A 22740-nucleotide genomic window follows, 5' to 3' on the forward strand; every position below is an offset into this window, starting at 1 on the left:
TTTAATTTCTTGAACAGGAAAAAAAAGACTAGTAGCTTCAAAAATCAAGCAGAAAACAGAAACAAAAGAAAGAAAAAAACTCTCATTTCTCTACGCAACGAAACTGACTTTGGGGTGTATAAAGAGGAAACATAAAAGAAACAGAGAGTTAGACCAAATCATTGTCTTGCATAAGGAGCTTTCTACTGAATGCTTCAATTTAACATCACACTTGAAATGGAGAGAATCATAGACAAATTATAAGGTACTTCATTTTGGCAAGTTAGACAATCTTTTTAATTACTCATTCTTTCTCCCTTTGAAATCACTATATTTATAAGTACACTAATTAAAACGTGGTAACCAAATATGACAACTACCATTTTCTCTTTAAAAATTCTGATATTCCAACATGATAGTGCAGCAGAAATAACATGCATCAGTCATATAGGAAATCTAAAAAAATCTACAGATTTTTTTTTTAGTTTAAGCCACACCAAGGGTTGTGAATCATTGATTTGGGGGTTAGGCTTGGCCCCTACCATGTTTATTAATGCACAAAAAGTTACACTTAGAAGGGGCCGTGGACTAAACCTCTACTTCAATGATATGTTAAGCTCTCAAAAAAGGAATAAAGGGCTAAGCCTATATAACGCCCTTTCTTACTAGAATGTACAGAATTCAACTAACAAAGAAGTTACTTTTTCATATCTCCTCCTCATAGAGGGAAATTGTCATTTGTCTAGTTGAACTAAACCTTTAACCTCTCTAGGCTAAACCTTTAACCTCTCTGGGAAGATGTTGTGAAGCAGCATATAAGGTTTCTAATCCACTAGATGATGCCAATTTTGCAAAGAAGTCAGCAACCTGATTTGGTTCCCTCAAACAATGTGATAAAGTTACTTTAGCATCTTTTTCCACATTGATAGTGTCAGAGAGTATCTTCTTCAGCTTCATGTTAGTGGTCTTTTATGCGCCGTGAATTTCGGCACATTTTATGTCTTTTTCACTAGAAGTGTTGCTTGTTTTTAAGTGTTTTTACATCGTTTCTTATGTTATTTTGGTGTTTTGTAGGGTTGGTTGACTAAGGAACGAAAATGATAAGAAATGCTGAAAAAATAGACAACTTGGAGCAAAAGGACGGTCTGTAACTCGAGTTACGGACCGTAACGTGATCCGTACCCTGAGAGGAAGATCCAGATACGTGCCGCTCAAAAGGACGGTCCGCAACTCATGTTAGGGGCCGTAACGTGTACCGTAATCTGAAGGAAATTTCCAGCAAGAAGTTTAAGTATTGACACATGTTACGTCCAGAAGGACGGTCTGTAACGCAGATTACGGGGCATAACGTCATAGCGTAACACATTGGCCACTGAAGACTGAGCCATGATCCGCTGGAAGATACGGACCGTAACCTGTGTTAGGGTCCGTCGAAAGAAACCGTAACGGTTGACCTAATATCAAGCTGACAAAAGACGGAACCGAAGGACGGACCGTAACCTGTGTTACGGTCCGTAACGATGCCACGAAAGGTGTTTTTGTCCAGAACTTTGGCGCGAGTTTTGGCCTTATAAATACTTAAAGTTAGGTTTTTAACAATTATTTCAGATCTTTTGGGAGCATTAACTTTAAGCCTTGGATATTTGTGAAGTTGTTGGAGCATTTAAAGCATCAACTTAACCCTCATTCCACATTGTATTAGTATTGTAAGTACATTATATTAACTTTTAAGCTTTCTTTCTTAAACAAAATGATGAGTAGCTAATTTTAGTTCTAAGGTTGTGGACCCCATGATGGGTATTATGTGAATGGGTTTCTACTATTGATATATGTATAATGGTTGTTGGTATGTATTCTATCTTTGTGTTTTAGCGTTGGGTAATGATTGCAAGCATTAGCCTAAGCCATTATACTAACTTTTCTTGGGAAAGAGAGTTAGCATTGGTAAGATTGAATAACAATGACTCGGGGCGTTAACCCTCGTTTAATAGACTAACTTAGGAATAAGAACAAGTCTAATTGGCATTATTGGTCGCTCTTCGATTTCAACTCTTTCGCATTTGGAAAAATCATAAAGAGGAAATATGGCCTAACTGTTGGGAAATATTAGGAAGTCTTTAAAAGATCAAGTGTATACTCTTATAACAACCATTAGAAGTATATCACATTGAAACCTGAAGCATAATATCTAATCAAATCCGGGAACACAACCTTAGTCTCTCTCTCGTATTAATTACAATTCAAGTCAAAGTATTCGTTTACTTTACACAACAAATATTTCAAACTAATCGGAATAGGATTAAAGCCTTTAAAGACTAACATCGCATACAATTAGTACCCTTTTATCTCTATATTCCCTGTGGGATTTGACCCCAACCTTGTTTGGGTTATTATATTTTACAACGACCGCTTTACGCCAATCATAGGTGTAATTTGAGCGTATCAAATTTTGGCACCGTTGCCGGGGAATATAGTTTTGAAATTACTGATTATTGTGTACTTTTCTTTAAAACTTTTTCTATTCCATCACACCTTGTTTGCTGTTTGGTGAACCAAGTGAACATGGCAGGAAGACATAATCAAAATCAAGGAAACCAAGGTGGGCTCCAAGTGAACCCATCTGCACCAGAAGAGGAGGAAGATGAGAATATATTTGCAGACTTCATCAATGAGGCTGATTATGCTTCTGTTGTGGTCCCTCCTAGGACTGGAGCTGCTACTTTCAAAATTGATAGTTCTATCTATCAGCTGCTGAAACTTGAAAGTTATTTCCGAAATTCTTCGAAGGACTATCCACTCCGACATTTGAAGAACTTCGTGCACGTGTGTGCTCAACAATCCCAAGGTGTTGTTTCTGCTAATGCACTTCGGTTATGGGTCTTCAAATATTCCTTGGCTGGCCAAGCAAGAGAATGGAATGAAAAGCTTCCTAGCAATTCTATTCACACCTGGAGCGAGCTAGCCAATACATTTTTGAAGAAATGGTTTCCACCGAGCAAAAAGGCTGAACTTCGAGATAAGATGTTTGAGTTCAAACAGCTCCCGGGGGAACAATTATATTCAGCATGGGAGTGGTTCAAGTATTATCTAGCTCAATCTCCAACTCACGGGTTTTCGGATGCTATTCTCATCGAGAAATTCTATAAGGGCTTAGATACAATGAATCAGATTGATGTCAATACTGTCGTGGGAGGATGCTTCATGGACAAGTCATTTGTCAACATCACCCGTTTGCTTGATAAACTCACCACCTACAATCAAGCTTGGCATTCAACTGATAGTGAAAGTCTCTCTTATGGTAGTTCGTCACTAGCCGTTGTTGCAAAAGAAAACCACGAGAGGGATCATGCCTTTGCTCAATTGCAAACCACGGTGGATCTATTATCAAAGAAGTTGGCAGAAAAGAATGCATTGGGATGTAAAGCAAGGTTGCATTAGATTGGAAGACCAAGAAAAGACTACTTTCACTTGTCCCTATGGGACATTCGCTTTCAGCCGAATGCCATTTGGTCTTTGCAATGCCCCAGCTACTTTCCAGCGATGCATGATGTCCATATTCTCTGACATGGTTGAAAACTTTCTTGAAGTCTTCATGGATGATTTATCTGTGGTGGGAGATTCATTAGATGAATGTTTAGACCATTTTGATGGGGTGCTACAAAGGTGTGAGAAGACAAACCTCGTTCTCAACTGGGAAAAGTGTCATTTTATGGTAAAGGAGGGAATTGTCCTTGGCCATAATATTTCCGAAATGGGGATTGAAGTTGACCAAGCCAAAATCGATGTGATTTCAAAACTCCCTCCACCCATCTCAGTAAAAGGGGTTCGGAGTTTCCTGGGGCACACCGGATTCTATAGAAGATTTATCAAAGACTTCTCCAAAATTGCAAATCCAATGTGCAAACTCTTAGAAAAGGAGTCCAAATTCAATTTTGATGAGAAGTGCATCAAGGCTTTTGACGAGTTGAAGTTAAAATAGACCTCAGCCCCTATTTTGTGTCCCTGTATTGGTCGTTGCCCTTTGAATTGATGTGTGATGCCAGTGGTCTTGCAGTTGGCGCTGTGCTTGGTCAGCGGCTCAACAAAATCTTGCACCCAATTTAGTATGCAAGCAAAACACTAAATGGAGCTCAAATGAACTATACAGTGACCGAGCAGGATTATTTATGCTTTTGAAAAGTTTCGGACCTATTTATTGGGTGCCAAGGTAGTGGTTCACACTGACCATACTGCCCTGCGGTACTTAATGGCTAAAAAAGATCTTAAGCCTCGGTTGATAAGATGGGTGTTGTTGCTACAAGAATTTGACTTTGAAGTCAAAGACCGAAAAGGGTCAGAAAATGAAGTGGCTGACCATCTCTCCAGACTTGAAGCAGCAGGGAGACCGATTGACGTTCTGGATATTGATGACACTTTTTTGGATGAAAGAGTCTTGGTAGTCTCTAGTGATGTGGTATATTGCCAATTATTTGGTAATTGGTATTGTTCCTGAAGATTTGAAGGCATATTAAAAGAAGAAATTCTTGAGAGATTGCCGACAATATTATTGGGATGAGCCTTACTTATTCAGGACTTGTGCAGACAATATGATCAGAAGATGTATAGCTGAATCTGAGGTGATGGATATTTTGAAGGCTTGTCATGATTCTCCTGTTGGTGGGCATCACAGTGGAAATAGAACTGCAGCCAAGGTACTAGAGTGTGGCTACTATTGGCCAGCCATCTATCGTGATGCGAATATGTTGGCATGTTCCTGTGATAAATGCCAGCGCCAAGGCACAATAAGTCGGAAACATGAAACACCGATGAATTTTGTGTCTGAGGTAGAGCTCTTTGATATGTGGGGCATTGATTTTATGGGGCCTTTTGTGAGCTCATATGGCCTGAAATACATTCTTGTTGCGGTAGATTATGTCTCCAAATGGGTTGAGGTGGTGGCCTTGCCTAACAATGATGGGATGAGAGTCATTGCCTTTCTAAAGAAGAACATCTTTACTAGATTTGGCACTCCTAGAGCCATTATTAGTGACGGTGGTTCTTATTTCTGCAACAAACCATTCACTGATCTTCTTGAAAAATATGGCGTGCATCACAGGGTTGTCACTCCATATCATCCTCAGACGAGTAGTCAGGTTGAAGTCTCCAACAGAGAGATAAAGAGCATCTTGGCCAAGACGGTCAATGTGATTCGCACTGACTGGTCCAAAAAATTGGATGATGCTCTATGGGCATATCGCATAGCGTTCAAAACGCCTTTTGGGACTTCACCGTATAAGTTGGTATTTGGGAAGGCATGTCATTTGCCTATTGAGCTTGAGCATAAGGCCCTTTGGGCATTGAAAAATCTGAGCATAGATTGGCATGAAACACCCAAGCTGAGGTTGTTTCAAATCAACGAGATGGATGAATTTAGGTACAATGCCTATGAAAGTGTAACATTGTACAAGGAAAAGATGAAATATTATCATGACTCGAAGATCATAAAAAGGGATTTTCAACCAAAGGACTTAGTCCTGTTGTACAATTCGCGCCTAAAGTTCTTTCTGGGCAAGCTAAAGTCTCGATGGTTCGGTCCGTTTGAAATTGTACATGTTTCCCCGAATGGAAGTGTCATTGAGGTGAAAACTGAGGATAGCACTCGGACTTTTAAAGTGAATGCACAAAGAGTGAAACACTATTATTGGTGCATTGATGATGGTAAAGTGGTTGATCGGTTTCATTTGAAATACGATTCCTGAACTGAAAATTGAGGTATCACGTCGAGCCGTGACGTTAAACTAAGCGCTGTATGGGAGGCAACCCACATTTACTGCTTTATGAGTACTTTAAATATCGTATTTCCTTTGTTTTCTTTTATGTTTTTGGTGTTTGCTGATGTGTTAGGATTCTGATGACAGAAGAGACAAAAAGAAAGTAAGTGCTGAAGTTTGCAATGGAAGGACGCTCCACGTTACGCTCCGTAACTCATGTTACGGTTCGTATACTGGAGCATAACAGGATAAAAAAAATGCAAAAATCACTGAAGGATGAAGGACAAGTGTTACGGTCTAAGTTACGGACCGTCGATTCGCGTTACGGACCGTAACTCATGAGCGTAACATTGACAGAAATCTGGGCAACCACTGGAAAATTTGCACCCTTTACGCCAGGTATTACGGACCATAACACGAGTTGCGGTTTGTCGCCTGAATATTGCCATGTCATTAATAAAACATGAAAACGGGGTCATTTGAGTAGACCGTAACACGAGTTACGGATCGCACCTTATATTAGGGTCCGTAACTCATAGCGTAACGATCGGGAACGTTTAAATATCTCACCCGACGGTTACTCTTCATTTTTAAACGGCACCTTCCCCTTACCTTCATAACTCCCCTCTTCTTCTCTTCCTCTCTCCCTAACCATCTCTCCACTATTATCGTGCCATCGCTGTTGACTTGTTCTCGTGAAGTCCATCGCTGTTTTGGATTAGTCTCAAGTTTTTCATATAATTTTCGTCCACGATCAGGTACGACAATGTCTTGACTCTCTCTAGTCTTCCATCTATCGATAGGATTGGTATGATCTTCCATGATTAAATTCGTATACCATGTAATGTACTTCTGATTTTGAATGATTTTGAATCCCTATTGAATAATTGGGCGGGATTTGACAAAGGTGGGGGTTGGGTTTGGTATGATTGCTGTTTGAGAGACTCGTGGCCATAGGACATTGTTTCCCACTGAGTCGGAGGGCATCCCGATTGAAAGTTTCATTTGTGAAACTACTAAATTGGTTTGCCCGCTAACTGTTCTATAAAAGGTTTCAAAGAAAACTTGGATAAAATCGGGTGAAGTCTGAGTAACCCGAGGTATGTGAGGGGATCAACTAGTGTTTTATACCATACCCCAAGGAGCATAAAGTTGAAAATCTTGGCCTCGTGCTGAAACGGAAAATTTTGGCTATGCTGAAAATCTGTTGCAATGCTGCCCGATGTTCAGTGTTCGGGGCCGTAACGTGTGTTACGGATCGTAACACCCCATTGTAACACTTATGATTTCCAAGAAAACTTTCTGGAAATTTAGGTGACATTACGGTAAGGTGTTACGGACCGTAACACGTTTGACGGACCATAACATCATACCGTAACACCTATGATTTTCACAAAACTTTCTGGAAATTTGGGTCACGTTATGGTAAAATGTTACGGCCCGTAACACGTTTGACGGTCTATCGAACGTGTTACGGTACCTGTGTTATAAATGAATAAAATGAGTTACGGTTGAAGATACGGCCCTACACTGTTGACGGCCCGTCGACCGTGTTACGGTACATGAGCTAATTGGAGTCCTGAACTTCAACCAATAAGTTATATACATACCATGTTGTAGTTTCCATCACGATGAATTGAAAAGCTTCTTGTGTATCATAGCTAACTTTGCTTTCAACAGGTATGGATAACCCAAGGCAAAGAAAGAACTTTGCACCCAAAGTTTCCGGCAGAGGACAAGGTCGCGGTGCAAGCAAAGTAACCTCACGGTTGCGCGATGAAGGTCAACTCAAAGACACAAGGGCTACAAAGAATCCCACTGCACCTAGCAGGTCAGCCTCACCATCCGAAAGTTCCTCCTCATCTGATGAGGAAGGTTCTTCTAGTTTGTCGAGCCATAGTAGACCTAGGATGGCTGTCACACCACCACACCGGCCACAACCACCCATTAGACAGCCTACTGTAGAGGAGCGCGAACAAGAGTATGAATATGAAAGAAGAGAGACTGACATCCGAATGAGGGTTGTGTATGAGCAAGACCTCTAGTTTTTTGTGGAGAGGTCTGAAGAATTGTACAACATAGGGTGTGAGCTAGCAAAGCATGAGGGGCAGGGCCCGAAGATAAGTATTTTCGAGGAACGGAACGTCAGCTTCGATGGTCTCGATGGGTATCCGGGCATACGTGACACTCTGCGCTTTCACAAGTTAGAGTTTTTGAAAAATCATGTAGGGTCCTCCATTTCGGCTCTTGTTCGGGAATTCTACGCTTCTTATGGAGCTGCTGTATTCAAAGCGCAGAAAAAAGGGCAGTGTACAATTCAAGTGCCGGCCATGAATGAGATAGTAGTGTACAAAAAGAAAATTGATGTTTCTCCGATGGCCATCAATAAAGTACTATTTGGGGAGGATTATAATGCACCTACAGCAGCGGAAGAAGGAGAGTTTTTCTATAAAATTGCACAGAAAGATACAGTCCCGGTTAGAAAATGGTAGCCTCAGTGATTGCACTGTCGAGGCAAGGGCAAGCCTTAGGCTGCGCTCAGGGAAGTAGGGGTCCAAAAAAGTGAAAAAATCATGTAAGTACAAAATATCAGGGGAGCTCGCTGACCTCGCCCCAAAGCGAGGCAAGGGATAGCCTTAGACCGCGCTCAGTGGGCCTGGGGTTCCAAAATGCATGTGCTATAATTCATCACCCAAAACATAGGATTTTCAAGGTAAATCCTTCTCAAGCGATTCAAAGCTAGGGTTTTGGTATTTTTTGTCAGAGAAACAGTTTAGTTCGTTGGAATGGAGCGATTACAGGTATGTGAGGCTAACTCTCTACGTTTGGAAATGTTACTGATTATCCCTACATTACGTTCTTTTACAACGTTATGAATTACCTCAAAATATAATTCAGCTTAGTCTCCTTGAATAGTTGCAGAACTTCTATCCCCTAGTTTCGTAGTTTGTTCGTGACTTTCATTCCGAACGTTGTAAACCCATAGCGTAATCAAACTAGACTAGTGTTTTATACCCACGAGTCTCAGTCTAGAAATTCAGCATGTTTATAAACTAGTTAAAGTTTCAATTCTCATAATTAGTTCATAAATTCATATCTCAGCTAGTATAGTAATAGTCAGTACTGCATATCAACACCTCGATATGCTTCCATGTCTCAGTATGAATTCATGTTCAGTATCTCATATCAGTATGACTCTCGAAGCTATGTTAGTATGATTTCATGTCTCAGGATAGTAATGCTCAGATTTGCTTACGAACAGTTAATGCTTTAAACTCCATAATCAGTTCATGAATACATGTCTCAGTTTAGTTCTATTCAGTATTCCAGTATTATGTAGTCCTGCATGATTCAGTATTTCAGTATTATGCATTACAGTATGACTTTTAGCTCCTTGATATTCCATGAGTCTCAGCTATGAAAACTCAGTATATTTACACTCTATAATCAGTTCAGAAATACATGTCTCAGTTCAGTTTTGACCAGTATTCCAGTGTTATGCATTACAATATGATTTTCAATTCCTATATATATTGTTGAATGTTGAGCACCTGCATCTTTTCCCAATGACACAATCTTATGTATACGTGTACGTGGCCAACGCCATCGACTGACGCACTTACTTGGCCAAGGCCACTGATTTGTGCATTTATATTGGGCCAAGGCCCCGAAGTGTTAGCACTTACTTGGACATGGCCATAGTTTTGTGCATTCATATTGGGCCACGGCCCCAGATTATTAACTTTGTAAAACAGGTGATTCGCACTCAGGACAGGGAGTACCTATGACTTTACTTCTCTTTTTCAGTCTCAGTTCCAGTACAGATTATATTACCTGTTTATTGATTTGCGCTGCCCTTTCCCGAGCACCCTACTTACAGTTCTTTCCTTCAGTTGCTTTACATACCAGTGCAATTCAAATGTGCTGACGTCCGTTTTTGCCCAGGGCCTGCATCTCACGATGCAGGTAATGATTTAAAGGATGACGCATCTGCTGGCTAGGATCTCCAACATCAGCTGATTGGTGAGCCCCAAATCTTTCGGGGCCTTATCATTTATTTACAGTATTTATAGACAATCATTGTTTTTAGTACTTCATTAGAGGCTTCATAGACTAGAGTAACAGTTAGACAGAGTCGCAAGCCTTTCAAGTTAAGCCATGTTGGCTATAGTTATGCTTCAGACTTGTATTAGTGTTTCCGTACTTTGATTATTTGTCATTCAGACTTTCAGTATATCAGCATGTTTTAGTTTATTCTCTACATTCAATATGTTATGATACCACATGTTTTTTGGTCAACCAGTTGGTTCGCTCGGTTACATGTATTCAGGCACCGGGTGCCGTGTTACGTCTAGGCTTAGGTTCGGGGCGTGACAAAGTTTGGTATCAGAGCCAGGTTCAAGTGTCTTAGGGAGTCTATGAAGCCGTGTCTAGTAGAGTCCTACTTATGGGTGTGAAGTGCGCCACACTTATAATTGGGAGGCTACAAGACATTTAGAAAATGTTATCATTCTTTCTACTCTAGATCATTCCTTGAAGCTTAGAGCAATAAGTAAGCTTCTATTTTTATCGAATTCCGAACGTATCGAACGTGCAAGAGATAAGCAGGAAATTCAAGGTCCAACTGAGGATAATTACCTATTAAGGTATAAGTGTGAAGCGCATGTTGTTTACAGATGAGACTTAAGATGATGTAGAAAGTGGGATACAGTGAATAATTACTGCAGACTTGGGAATAACCCTTATCAAAAAGTACAAGAGCAGGTATCATGTTTACAACCAGTTTTCCTCAGTTACCAGTTATGCAGTCTTTCAGTTAGTAGGGCTATGGTTATTCAGTACGCTAGTATTAAGTTATTTAGTTATCATATTTCTAATTTTCAGCGTATCCGAGTTCTAGTGACTTGTGAGTATACAATGATGCCTATGGGTGCTAGAAGAAAGTGTAAATAACGATGACTACAACGAAATTTTTACATGTATTAAGTCCGGTTTAAAGACCCAAGACTCGCCAAATGGCGCATGAACTAATTTACCATGTGATAGTACCCTTTGAAGAACAAGTTTTGTTATGGTAGTATATAAGTATGTTCTATACTTTACAGAATAAGTATATATTTTTTTTTTTTTGGGGCTATGGAGTTACAATTATGAGGATGATAGCTCAGATTTAAGAATCTACGGGATAGCATGTTATGAAGTTAGACACAGCGGGCATAAACTGCTCGTGATAGTTTTGAACAGAAAGAGCCTAAGGGAAAAAGGCCTAGGAGTCCCAAACGTTTTTACAAAAGATACACTTTTATACGACTCATGTACATAACTAAGGAGATATAGTGTACGGAATGAGAACCAAGATGAGACGATATTGAATAAGTTTAATTTGTTCAAGTTTATTCAGATTAGAACTAGAAATTACTATGTTAGTAAGTTACTACAAGAAGAAAATATTACTATGAGATAAAATATATGGCAGTTCCCTCTTAAGTTATGTGATTAAGTGTTTACCCCGGATGTGTATAGTCTGATATGATTTTGAAGTGTTTAGAAAGTTTGGGGTTAGTTGTTCCAATTTTTTCGTTTAAGACAGATGAAATTTTCCTAAGTGTGATACATGTCTATAGTTCAGAAAATATAGTATACGACCGTAGGATAGCGTCAGATGATGAGGGAGTTAGAAATAACCTTATGCTTCACTTTAGTATTCAGAGCAGAGTAAGGGAACATGATGCTAGCAGGTGGTTAGCAAAAGAATAGTAAGTAAGTTTTTAGTAGATACAATGCATTAGCAATTTCAGCAGAGTTAGTAGAGGTAAGATTTCATTTCCTTAGCCAGATGAACACTAGTAAGTGGATGACAGTTTGAATACATCCAAATGTGTGTTAGAACCCAAGGGTCTAAGATAAATTCGAGGTAGTGATTAGTGGAAGAAGAAATTAGCTAAGGCGTAAGAGAGCAAACAATAGAAGAATAGCCTTTAAAAGTTATAGAACGTGGAAATACCTATCCATCCATATAAATATCAGGCCAAACAGAGATCGGAGTAAGAAATTATGAGTGTCACAAAAACGCTCAGAGCAGCAGGCCATGCGCGTTAGCCACGCGTCAATGTAACACTCCGTAAATTGAGAATAGATGTGGATGTATTAGATAAGTATTAATGTGACATTTTATACATGTGAAGTACTATCGATATTAGTTTGGGTGGAAATTGTTTTTTTGGAATCCAGATTAATAGTGAGGTGCTTAAGATTCGATAGAATCGGATAAGTTTACAGCAGGTCTACCTTCCAGCCCGATTTTGTGAAAATCTATTGAGAATTTGAGAAAAATTAAGACATTAAAGTTATATTTCTTTGAAATATCTTTCTAACGGTATATTGTGGAGTCCTAACAGAGCTCTGTGATTGGAGTTATTCCCATTTTACTGAACGCTATCGGCGAGCAGAAAAACTTGAAATTTTGACTAAGTGTAAATTGGCCAGGGGATCTCGCCCCAAAGCGAGGCAAGGGCTAGCCTTAGGCCACGCTCAGCGAGGTAAGGCTCCAAAAAAAGTGAAAAAATGAGAAAAATCATTTAAGTCCAAATCAGGGGAGCTCGCTGACCTCGCCCCAAAGCGAGGCAAGGGATCGCCTTAGACCACGCTCGGCGAGCCTGGGGATCCAAAATGCATGTGCTATAAATTCAACACTTAACTTGAAATTTCATTTATTAGACATTCCAACTTCGTTCTAAAGCCCTAAGCAGCCGTTTTTCTCCTCCCCTCATCCTCCCACGTCTAGGGAAGATCACTCTAACGATTCCTAAGTAATTCTAACATTAATTCATGATTGGTAACATAATTCTTCACCCAAAACATAGGATTTCCAAGTTAAATCCTTCTCAAGCGATTGAAAGGTAGGGTTTTGGTGTTTTTCGTCAGAGAAGCAGTTTAGTTCGTTAGAATGGAGCGATTACAGGTATGTGAGGCTAACTCTCTACGTTTAAGAATGTTAATGATTCTCCCTATGTTACGTTCTTTTACAACGTTACGAATTGCCTCAGAAATATAATTCAGCTTAGTCTTCTTGAATAGTTGCAGAACTTCTATCCCCTAGTTTGGTAGTTTGTTCATGACTTTCATTCCGAACGTTGTGAACCCAGAACGTAATCTAGTTCGACTTGTGTTTTATACCCATGAGTCCCAGTCTAGAAGCTCAGCATGTTTATAAACTAGTTAAAGTTTCAGTTCTCATAATTAGTTCATAAATTCATATCTCAGCTAGTATAGTATAGTCAGTACTACATATCAGCACCTCGGTATGCTTTCATGTTCAGTATCTCATATCAGTATGTTGGTATGAATCTCAAAGCCATGTTAGTATTATTTCATGTCTCAGGATAGTAATGCTCAGATTTGCTTACGAAAAGTTAATGCTTAAAACACCATAATCAGTTAATGAATACGTGTCTTAGTTTAGTTCTACTCAGTATTCCAGTATTATGTAGTCCAGCATGATTCAGTATTTCAGTATTATGCATTACAGTATGACTTTCAGCTCCTTGATATTCCATGAGTCTCAGGTATGAAAACTCAGTATGTTTACACTCCATAATCAGTTCAGAAATACATGTCTCAGTTCAGTTTTGACCAATATTCCAATGTTATGTATTACAATATGATTTTCAGTTCCTATATATATTGTTGAATGTTGAACACCTGCATCTTTGCCCAAGGGCACAGTCTTATGTATACGTATACGTGGCCAACGCCACCGTCTGATGCACTTACTTGGCCAAGGCCACTAATTTGTGCATTTATATTGGGCCAAGGCCCCAGAGTGTTAGCACTTACGTGGCTACGGCCATAGTTTTGTGCATTCATATTGGGCCACGGCCCCGGATTATTAACTCCATAAAACAGGTGATTCGTATTCAGGACAGGGAGTACTTATAACTTTACTTCTCTTTTTCAGTTTAAGTTCCAGTACAGATTATATTACCTATTTATTGATTTGGACTGCCATTTCCCGAGCACCCCACGTACAGTTCTTTCCTTCAATTTCTTTACATACCAGTGCAATTCAAATGTGCTGATGTCCGTTTTTGCCCGGGGCCTACATCCCACGATACAGGCAACGATTTACAGAACGACACATATGCTCGCTAGGATCTCCAGCACAGCTGATTAGTGAGCCCTAAATATTTCGGGGCCTTATCATTTATTTATAGTATTTATAGACAGTCAATGTTTTCAGTACTTCATTAGAGGCTTCATAGACTAGAGTAACATTTAGACAGAGTCACAGGCTTTACAAGTTAAGCTATGTTGGCTACAGTTATGCTTCAGACTTGTATTAGTGTTTCCACACTTTGATTATGTATCATTCAGACTTTCAGTATATCAACATGTGTTAGTTTATTTTTTGTATTCAGTATGTTATGATACAACATGTTGATTCAGTCAGCCAGTTGGTTCGCTCGGTTACATGTAGTCAGGCACCGGGTGCCGTGTTACGTCCAGGCCCAGATTCGGGGCGTGACATCTACGTACCAATCCGCAAGACTCTACTAGACATTGCCCTTGTACTCGTAAGACCGGTGAACCTAGGGCTCTGATATCAACTTGTCATGACCCATATCGTGAATCATGATGGCACGTACACTGTCCCACTAGTTAGGCGAACCATCCCCACAATCATTTGATTACTTAAAAGAACGCGGGAATAAATATAGAAGTTATGCTAAATAGTCCTTTTATATATATAAAGTAAGTGCGGAAGTATTTAATAGCTACAACCCAAAACCTGGTCTTAACTTGTACAAGAGCTTCTAAAGATTATTATAATATTTGAAATACTGAAATACAAGTAAATGTAGTCGAAAGTAATGGAAGACGTGAATATAAGATAGGAGGAAATCCAGGGATGCTAATGGATCTAATGGCTCACCCTGAAGTCTCCCAAAGGACCACCTTGGGATCAACCGCTAGGTCTCGAACTAGTACTCGGATAAAATCTGCACTTAACAAAGGTGCAGCAAGAGTAGTATGAGTACACCGCTAGTACTCATAGGCATCATAGGCCGACACGATTAGATAACGCATCTGAGATATAAAGATTAACAAGTAAAGTAGATAAGTCACTCAGGTACAGCTACAAAATAATACTTCAAGTAAAAGTTCAGAATAACTATGCAAATCACCAAATAAGCAATTATAAATGAGTGAATGAATATAATGCAATGCGATTCAATGCTCTGGCCATCTCTCCACTCCCGTACACACGCTAAGGGCAATGCCTCATAGACATGACCCATGGGGGACCCGCGAAATCTATGTACCTCTCACTACCGTCCGGCGAAGATATCGGAGGCTGAGAACCATATCTCAGAGGCTGAGAACCATTCTCCAGCAAAGGCCTAGAAGGCTATCACTCACTCTTCGGCAAAGACCTCGGAGACTATCAATCACTCTGTTGTCTCAAATCAAGATTTTGTTCCTTTTCCGGCCTACCCGACCATATCACTATCTCTTTACCATCATAACATCAACTATGAAATGGAAGGCATGTCATGCATGTAATAAAATTTAGCAACATCACAAATCATAGACTCACTAGATGCATGACAAGAATATTGATCACAACTCAAGTCATTCTTATTGTTTTCATGAGATAAAGAGATATCAGGTGATGAAGACATAATCAATCAATGATCATGAATATCATTCAAGTATGACGACAAGCCCACATAACAACATCCATACCAAACCAGTGAATTTATCACCACAACCATGCCCGAAGGTCTATCATACTTTCCCCGTCAATACTTATAAACTACATACAATTCTCCAATCGGAGTCTAAAAGAGGTAAGTCATAACCTACCTCGAAGGCCGAAAGGGAGTCACGAACAATCAAACCAATGCCTTCCCTTTGCGGAAAGCCTGTGAACGATCGAAGTCTATCAAATATGCATTCTACGTTAGAATACGAATCTATAGACACCCATATAACTATATATCATGCCCCAAAACTGGGTAGGACGTGATTGGCACTCGACCTAAACTACACGTCGAGTGAACCCTAAATCAAGTTGTCTGTCATAGTATTGAATTGGTCAAAAATAACTATCCAATAAGTATTCACTAAGCATATCAAAATCTGTATTAGATACTGAAATATGAAACGTAGAAATCCTATGAAAATGTAAAAGCTGAAATATAAAACTAACGTAAACCCACTAGGCTAGGTCATGAGCCTCTAAAAGAGTACCAACAAGAACATAAGTCCTCGGGGCATAGCCCAGAATACTAACTCAATGTAAAATAGACGAGTCTGAATTCCCACCGAGAATAGAAGGGGAAAATGCTGAGCCGAATGCTAATCCTATCATGTAGTGCCTGGAACGTAATCAACAATATCTGCATCCAAAAAAAAATGGAAGCAGGCCCTCACGGGCTAAGTACCACCAATCGGATACGCAACAGGTCTCATAAGCCACCTCCTAGAAGGCGGAGGGAGTCCTTCTGGGATAAAATAAAAAGAAGGAAGTACAACCATAGATAGCATATAAATAATTTAAGGTCAGAAAACTAATAATAGACTAAATACTAAGATTGTATGCTGAACATGTAAGCCGATAACTAAAAACTTGAACTGGGTTACACATAGTGGCCCTACGCACGTGTGGTCTAGGAACACGCACGGGGGAGTGTCGGCCTCCCAACAAACAATAGCCGCTACGAGCGTGTGGGTATCTAACCCTTGCCTCCTTGGCACTCACGCAAGAGGAGGTCGGCTAGCTCTCTTGTTGAATGTGATCACATTAATGCATAAATAATTGCTGAAACTAAACGTAAGTATCACAACAAGTCACGTAATAAGTGGTGATACACATAAGCATGTAATATCGTCACATTTTCATGTGAAGTCATACTGAATAGAAATGGAGTGAACTAAATATTGGAACACAAGAAGACATAACATATGGATTTTATCGAATACATGGAGCACGAGGTTCTAATGAAATCCCCTGTTAGGAGAGTAAGCCTTAACTTACCTCGATTTACAAGCTTAACTTCAACTTCTAGCTTGCTTTGATAAATCCCGACTCACAAGTTCACAATCTACAATTAATCGGACTCAACTCAATTATTATACGTTTATCAAATTCCATATAAATCAACTGGTTCGAGACAACCAACTTTGACAATTAAGCTTCTCATTTAACTAGTTGTCTACTGTATCATTATTACTCAAAAATGCTAGTTGCTAATTATAAAAATTGAAATGGGGCAACCCACTTACAGAAAGGAAAGGAACGAAGAACTGAAGCTCTAGATTAACATATACATATACAATTAGATTGACTATTATTCACATATATGCTACAGATGCTATCATCAATTGAAATGGGGCAACCCACTTATAGAAAGGAAAGGAACGAAGAGCTGAAGCTTTAGATTAACATATACATATACAATTAGATTGACTATTATTCACATATATGCTACAGATGCTATCATCAGTTATATATATATATATATATATATATATATATATATATATACACACACACTTGTACTTAAGAGAAAGAAGGTATAAGATTTAAAACTTGGTTGGGGTATGATACAAAACTAGTCCTCTTATCTTTTAGTAGTTGAATATAGAAATACTCTATGCTCATGGAAATAAAGTCCCCAGTGCTTAACAAGTTTGTGAACTCAGCAAACATATAAACAACGTGACAATTTTTCTGATTGACAAGTTTATAGATTTTTTTTTTCAAACCTCTATCATTATATATAGTAATATTCAAACTCTAAAGAAATGCACATCGTTGTTCTGACGTGAATAACTTTATTCTCATACCCACCACAAGATTCCAAAATTCCAATTCTATATGCCAAAATCCTTGAGACCCATTTTAGTTATAACAACAATAGAATTAAAAGTGAAGTGATAGAGAAATTTTGTATTTCTAAATAATGTATTCTGCATTTATAGAATAATGTTTCTAAGGCATCGTGGAAGTGCAAGACTTCCCTTCACATGTGGATAATAAGATTAGGATTTGAGAAGCTAATTACCTGGGTTTGAAAAGTAGCTAAATTACAGATGCTTCACTTTAATGGCTTCAAAGCTTTGTTCCTCTTTACCCTTCTTGCACTAAGTAAAACAAAAAATCCCTTTTTCCCTAATCCCTAAAATAATTGTTTTTTTTTCCTGTAATACGTGTGGCCTTCGGCCCAGATGTTATATTCCTAGCTGACGATCCATGGGTAGTCTATCACACTTACGAGTCGAGAAAATGGAGTTGACCCATGATATTTACCAGTTAGCCAGCTTAGGAGTCCGATTAGTGGACTCCGGTGATTCGGAAGTTATTATCCAAGACACAACAACATCATCTCTAGTAGTAGAAGTGAAAGCACGTCAGTACGAGGATCCAGTGTTGGTAGAATACAGGGACACCGCACCACTAAAGGAAAAGTCGCCTTTTGAGATTACAGGAGATGGGGTCCTGAGATATCGAGGTCGCTTATTTGTACCGAACATTGTGGGCTACGCCAACAGGTTATGGCAGAGGCCCACTATTCTCGATATTCTATTCACCCTGGCTCCACCAAAATGTATCACGATATTAAAGGAATTTATTGGTGGAATGGCATGAAAAAGGAAATTGCAGAGTTCGTAGCCCAGTGTCCAAATTGCCAGCAGGTAAAGGCCGAACATCAGAGGCCTAGTGGCTTACTGCAAAATATCGAACTTTCGACTTGGAAGTGGGAAGCCATAAACATGGAATTAATTACAGGGTTGCCTCGCTCACAGCGTAAATTTGATTCCATATGGGTGATCGTAGACAGACTCACAAAGTTAGCACATTTCTTACCCGTTCGGACCACTTATACCGCTGAGGATTATGCTAGATTGTATATTAAGGAAATTGTGCGGCTTCATAGAGTAACAGTGTCTATCATTTCGAATAGAGGCGCTCAGTTTACAACCAATTTCTAGGAATCCTTCCAGAAGAGAATGAGGACGCAAGTGAATCTTAGTACCGCGTTCTACCCACAGACAAACGGGCAGGCCGAACGCACTATTCACACGCTCGAAGATATGTTGCGAGCATGCGTTATAGACTTCAGAGGCAGCTGGGATGACCACCTGCCATTGATAGAATTTTCTTATAATAGTAGTTATCACTCCAGTGTCCAGATGGCCCCATACGAAGCTCTTTATATGCGGAAGTGTAGATCACCTTTAGGATGGTTTGAGGTTGGAGAACTATGGTTATTGGGACCCAAATTGGTCCAACAAGCATTAGAAAAGGTTAAGCTCATCCAGGAGAGACTGTCAGCTGCACAGAGTCGCCAAAAGTCTTATGCAAATAATCGTCGATGAGATCTAAAGTTCCAGGTTGACGATTGGGTATTCTGAGGGTGTCGCTAATGAAAGGAGTTATGAGATTTAGCAAGAAGGGAAAGCTCAGCCCTAGGTATATTGGCCCCTATCAAATTGTGCGTAGGGTGGATCAAGCCGCATACGAGTTAGACTTGTCCCCCGATCTGGACTCTGTCCATCTAGTGTTTTATGTATCAATGTTGCGTAAGTGCATTGGAGATCCTGCTAGAGTGGTACCAGTTAAGGATGTACAAGTCACTGAGCAATTGTATTATAAATAAACACCTGTAGCTATACTGGATATACAAGTGCGATGATTGGGAACTAAGGACGTGGCTTCAGTTAAAGTGCTCTGGAGAAACAAGAACATCGAGGAAATGACCTGGGAAGCTGAGGAAGATATGAAGCTTAGATACCCACACTTGTTCTCACTTCCCAAAGAGATACGAACTACAGGTATATAATATGTTCCCAGTTTTCACATTGGTCGTATGAGGCCATGGATATCGTTACTTGATGTAGCCCTCTGTAGCATGGCATTGTTGGCTTGTTGTGTGGCAGGTTGGTAGAGGCATAGTTATAGAGGAGGCTCTGCCAAAATTTCTATATGAACGTTTCTAAGGGGGGAAAGATGTTACATCCCGTGTTTTCATACGTTGGAAAGCGTGCGAGTTAAATGACATTAGTAACGAAAAATGAGGCTACGGACTAGTGCTATGTCACATGATTAAGAAAATGAGTATATGAAGTGTGTTAGGAGTGATCAATATTGAGTGAATTGAGAAAAAGGAATTAATTATGTGGATAATTGGTTAAATATTGAAATAAAGTGGGAGAGTAAGAAATTAATTATGGGATAAGTTCGGATTAACTGGATAACTATTATTTTGTTTAGCCTTCACGTGGCCCTTGATTAGTGGGCCGATTGTGGTATAAATTATAAAGGAATTTTTACGCGTTATAGCTACTTCTAATACATAATTAGTGGTAATAACTACCTTTTATTTTAATTACTAATAATAACTAAATACTTTTCTAATTTAACTATTATAGCTACACAGTAACTTTCAATTACCATTAAACAAATACACCAAAAAATTAGCACCCCAATCCCATATCCCCTTTTAGTGGTAAAAATATTAATCACTTAATATACATTACCATTCTCTCTCCTTTTTCAAAAATTCTTACCTTTTTAAAAAGGGAAGAATCTGTGAATGCCCAGTGAAATAGTCATCTTCTTCCTCACTTCACCCTTTTGCAAAATTCGATTTTCCATTTTGGGATATTGCAATTCGAAACGGTATTTTCAGTACGATTATTTCGATTCAAGGAATATGTGGTCAAAGTGGGCCTCTTTCACGTTCTATCCCATCTTCTTTGTTTCGTGAAATTTTGGCTATTTGTGTTGTTATTCTTTCACAAAAACAACTTGGTGGAAGTGATTGTTTTTGCTCCAGGCCGTGGTGGTGGTTATGGCAGCGCACACGAGAGAATGGGAGAGAAAAAGTTTTTTTTTTTTGGCAATTAACAGAGTTTTATTAATCACCAAAGTGTTGTTGTACATAACCTGAGCGCACCACATCCCGGTTGCTCATCTCATATCTCCTATGGTTCCTACCAAATACTTAACTCCTATAAAGAACAAATATTATCAAAAAGGTTCCTATTTCGCCTAACTCGTAAGCATATATGGGTCTGTATCATATGTATTAACATTTCCGTCGTACTCTTCTTGTTTTGAAATACCTGACAATTTCTTTCACACCAGATTTCATAAACCACGCCTGCAAAACACGCCTTTAATAACATATTTTTAGCTCTCTTCGGCTTGTTGTGTTGCTGTACCCACTGCCATTCCAATGCCCATGCTAAAATACTTCGTTGCCAGCCCAACCAATTCAATATCTTCTGCCAAACCTCCTGTGAGTATGTGCATTAAAAAAAAAAGATGGTCCAAGGTCTCCTGTTGGTTGTCACAGAGTACACAGGTTCCATTGATGCACATTCCCCATTTCAATAGCAGGTCTTTGGTACGTATTCTGCCCAGGAGTGCTAGCCAGAGAATAAAAACATGTTTCGGACAAGCTACATTGTGGCACACTAGTCCTCTCCATGGTACTATCGTGATATCCCCTCGCAGCATCTTATATGCACTTTGAATCTGAAATTTGCCCATGCTAAGTAGTGTTTGGTTGCTTGTAAGCACTGGCCAGAATTTCCTCATGTGAAATAACTTTCTGATCATCCACGAGGCCTGTTTAGGCACCTCCATTGTCAACCAATCTTGATTTTTGATGTAATATGTATGCACCTATGTGATCCAGAGTTTCTCCTTCTATTGACTAAGAGCCCATAATAGCTTACATATGGCTGATTGATTCCATACCTTAAGGTTGATGAAGTTCAAACCCCCTGCATCCCTTGGAAGGCATACTTTTTCCCACGCGACCAGTGCCCGCTTTGATATGGTGGCCTCTTCTGTCCATAGGTAGCTTCGGCATGTTGCCTCTATGAGCTTGATCACTTTTTGAGGTAGGAGAAAGAGTTGGGACCAATATGCTTGAATGCCAAACAGGACTGATCTAATCATCTGGACTCTACCTGCATAAGACAATCCTTTAGCCATCCATGATGTGATTCTTGCTGTGATCTTGTCTACCAACGGTTGACATTGAGCTACAGTGAGTTTCTTTGTAGATAATGGCACTCCTAAATACTTGAAAGGTAGTTCACCTATCTCGTACCCAAGTATAGAAATAATTGCATCCTTAGTATCATTGTTAACCCCCCCCCCCCCCCCAAAGTAAACTTGACTCTTTTGTATATTTGTTTTCAAACCTGATGCCTCAGAGAACATATAAAATCTATCCCTTAGCAATTGTACAGACCCTACATCTCCTCTTGTAAACATGAGAAAGTCGTCCGCAAAGCATAAGTGAGTAATCCCCAGTCTTTGGAACCTCGGATGATAGTTAAAATCAGGTTCCCCTTTCAGTGTGCCAAGGCATCTTTTCAAGTATTCCATCGGAAAGACAAACAAGTAAGGGGACATGGGGTCCCCCTGTCTCAATCCTCTTCTGGCCACCATGTTGTCTGATAAGATGCCATTAATTTGAAAGCTGTAACTGACAGTTTGCACACATAACATGATCCATCTCACCATCTGCTCAGGAAATCCCAGTTCTATCAGTATTTGCTGGATGAAGCACCGCTCAACAGAGTCATAAGCCTTTTGGCTATCAACTTTTATCATACATCGTGGTGAAATATGTTTCCTTGTGTACCCCTTGACCAGCTCATGACTAAGTAAGATGTTATCAGATATGACTCTCCCTGGTATGAACGCTGACTGGTTTAGTCCTACCATTCCATCTATCACCCCTATGATTCTATTTGAAAGCACCTTTGAAATTATCTTGTACATGGTAGAACAACAAGAAATAGGCCTAAAGTCCCTAACTGTCTCAGGTTGAGAATTTTTGGGAATTAAAGTCACAACAGTGTTGTTTATTGCTCTGAGGAGTTTATTTTCCTGGAAGAATTCCTGCACAGCCGTGCACACCTCTTCTTGAATTATACCCCATGCCTTCTTGAAAAAACAAGAGTTGAAGCCATCAATCCC

General features: G+C 39.5%; 1 non-coding gene across 1 annotated transcript; it reads right to left on the bottom strand.

Annotated features, from left to right (window-relative positions):
• Positions 1–2986: 2986 nt before the first annotated feature.
• Positions 2987–3092, bottom strand: LOC132625337 (small nucleolar RNA R71). Its single transcript, XR_009576775.1, has one exon. It is a non-coding gene; the product is annotated as a small nucleolar RNA R71 (small nucleolar RNA).
• Positions 3093–22740: the final 19648 nt, after the last annotated feature.

The sequence above is a fragment of the Lycium barbarum genome, chromosome 12, assembly GCF_019175385.1.
Source record: "Lycium barbarum isolate Lr01 chromosome 12, ASM1917538v2, whole genome shotgun sequence".
Lineage (NCBI taxonomy): Eukaryota > Viridiplantae > Streptophyta > Magnoliopsida > Solanales > Solanaceae > Lycium > Lycium barbarum.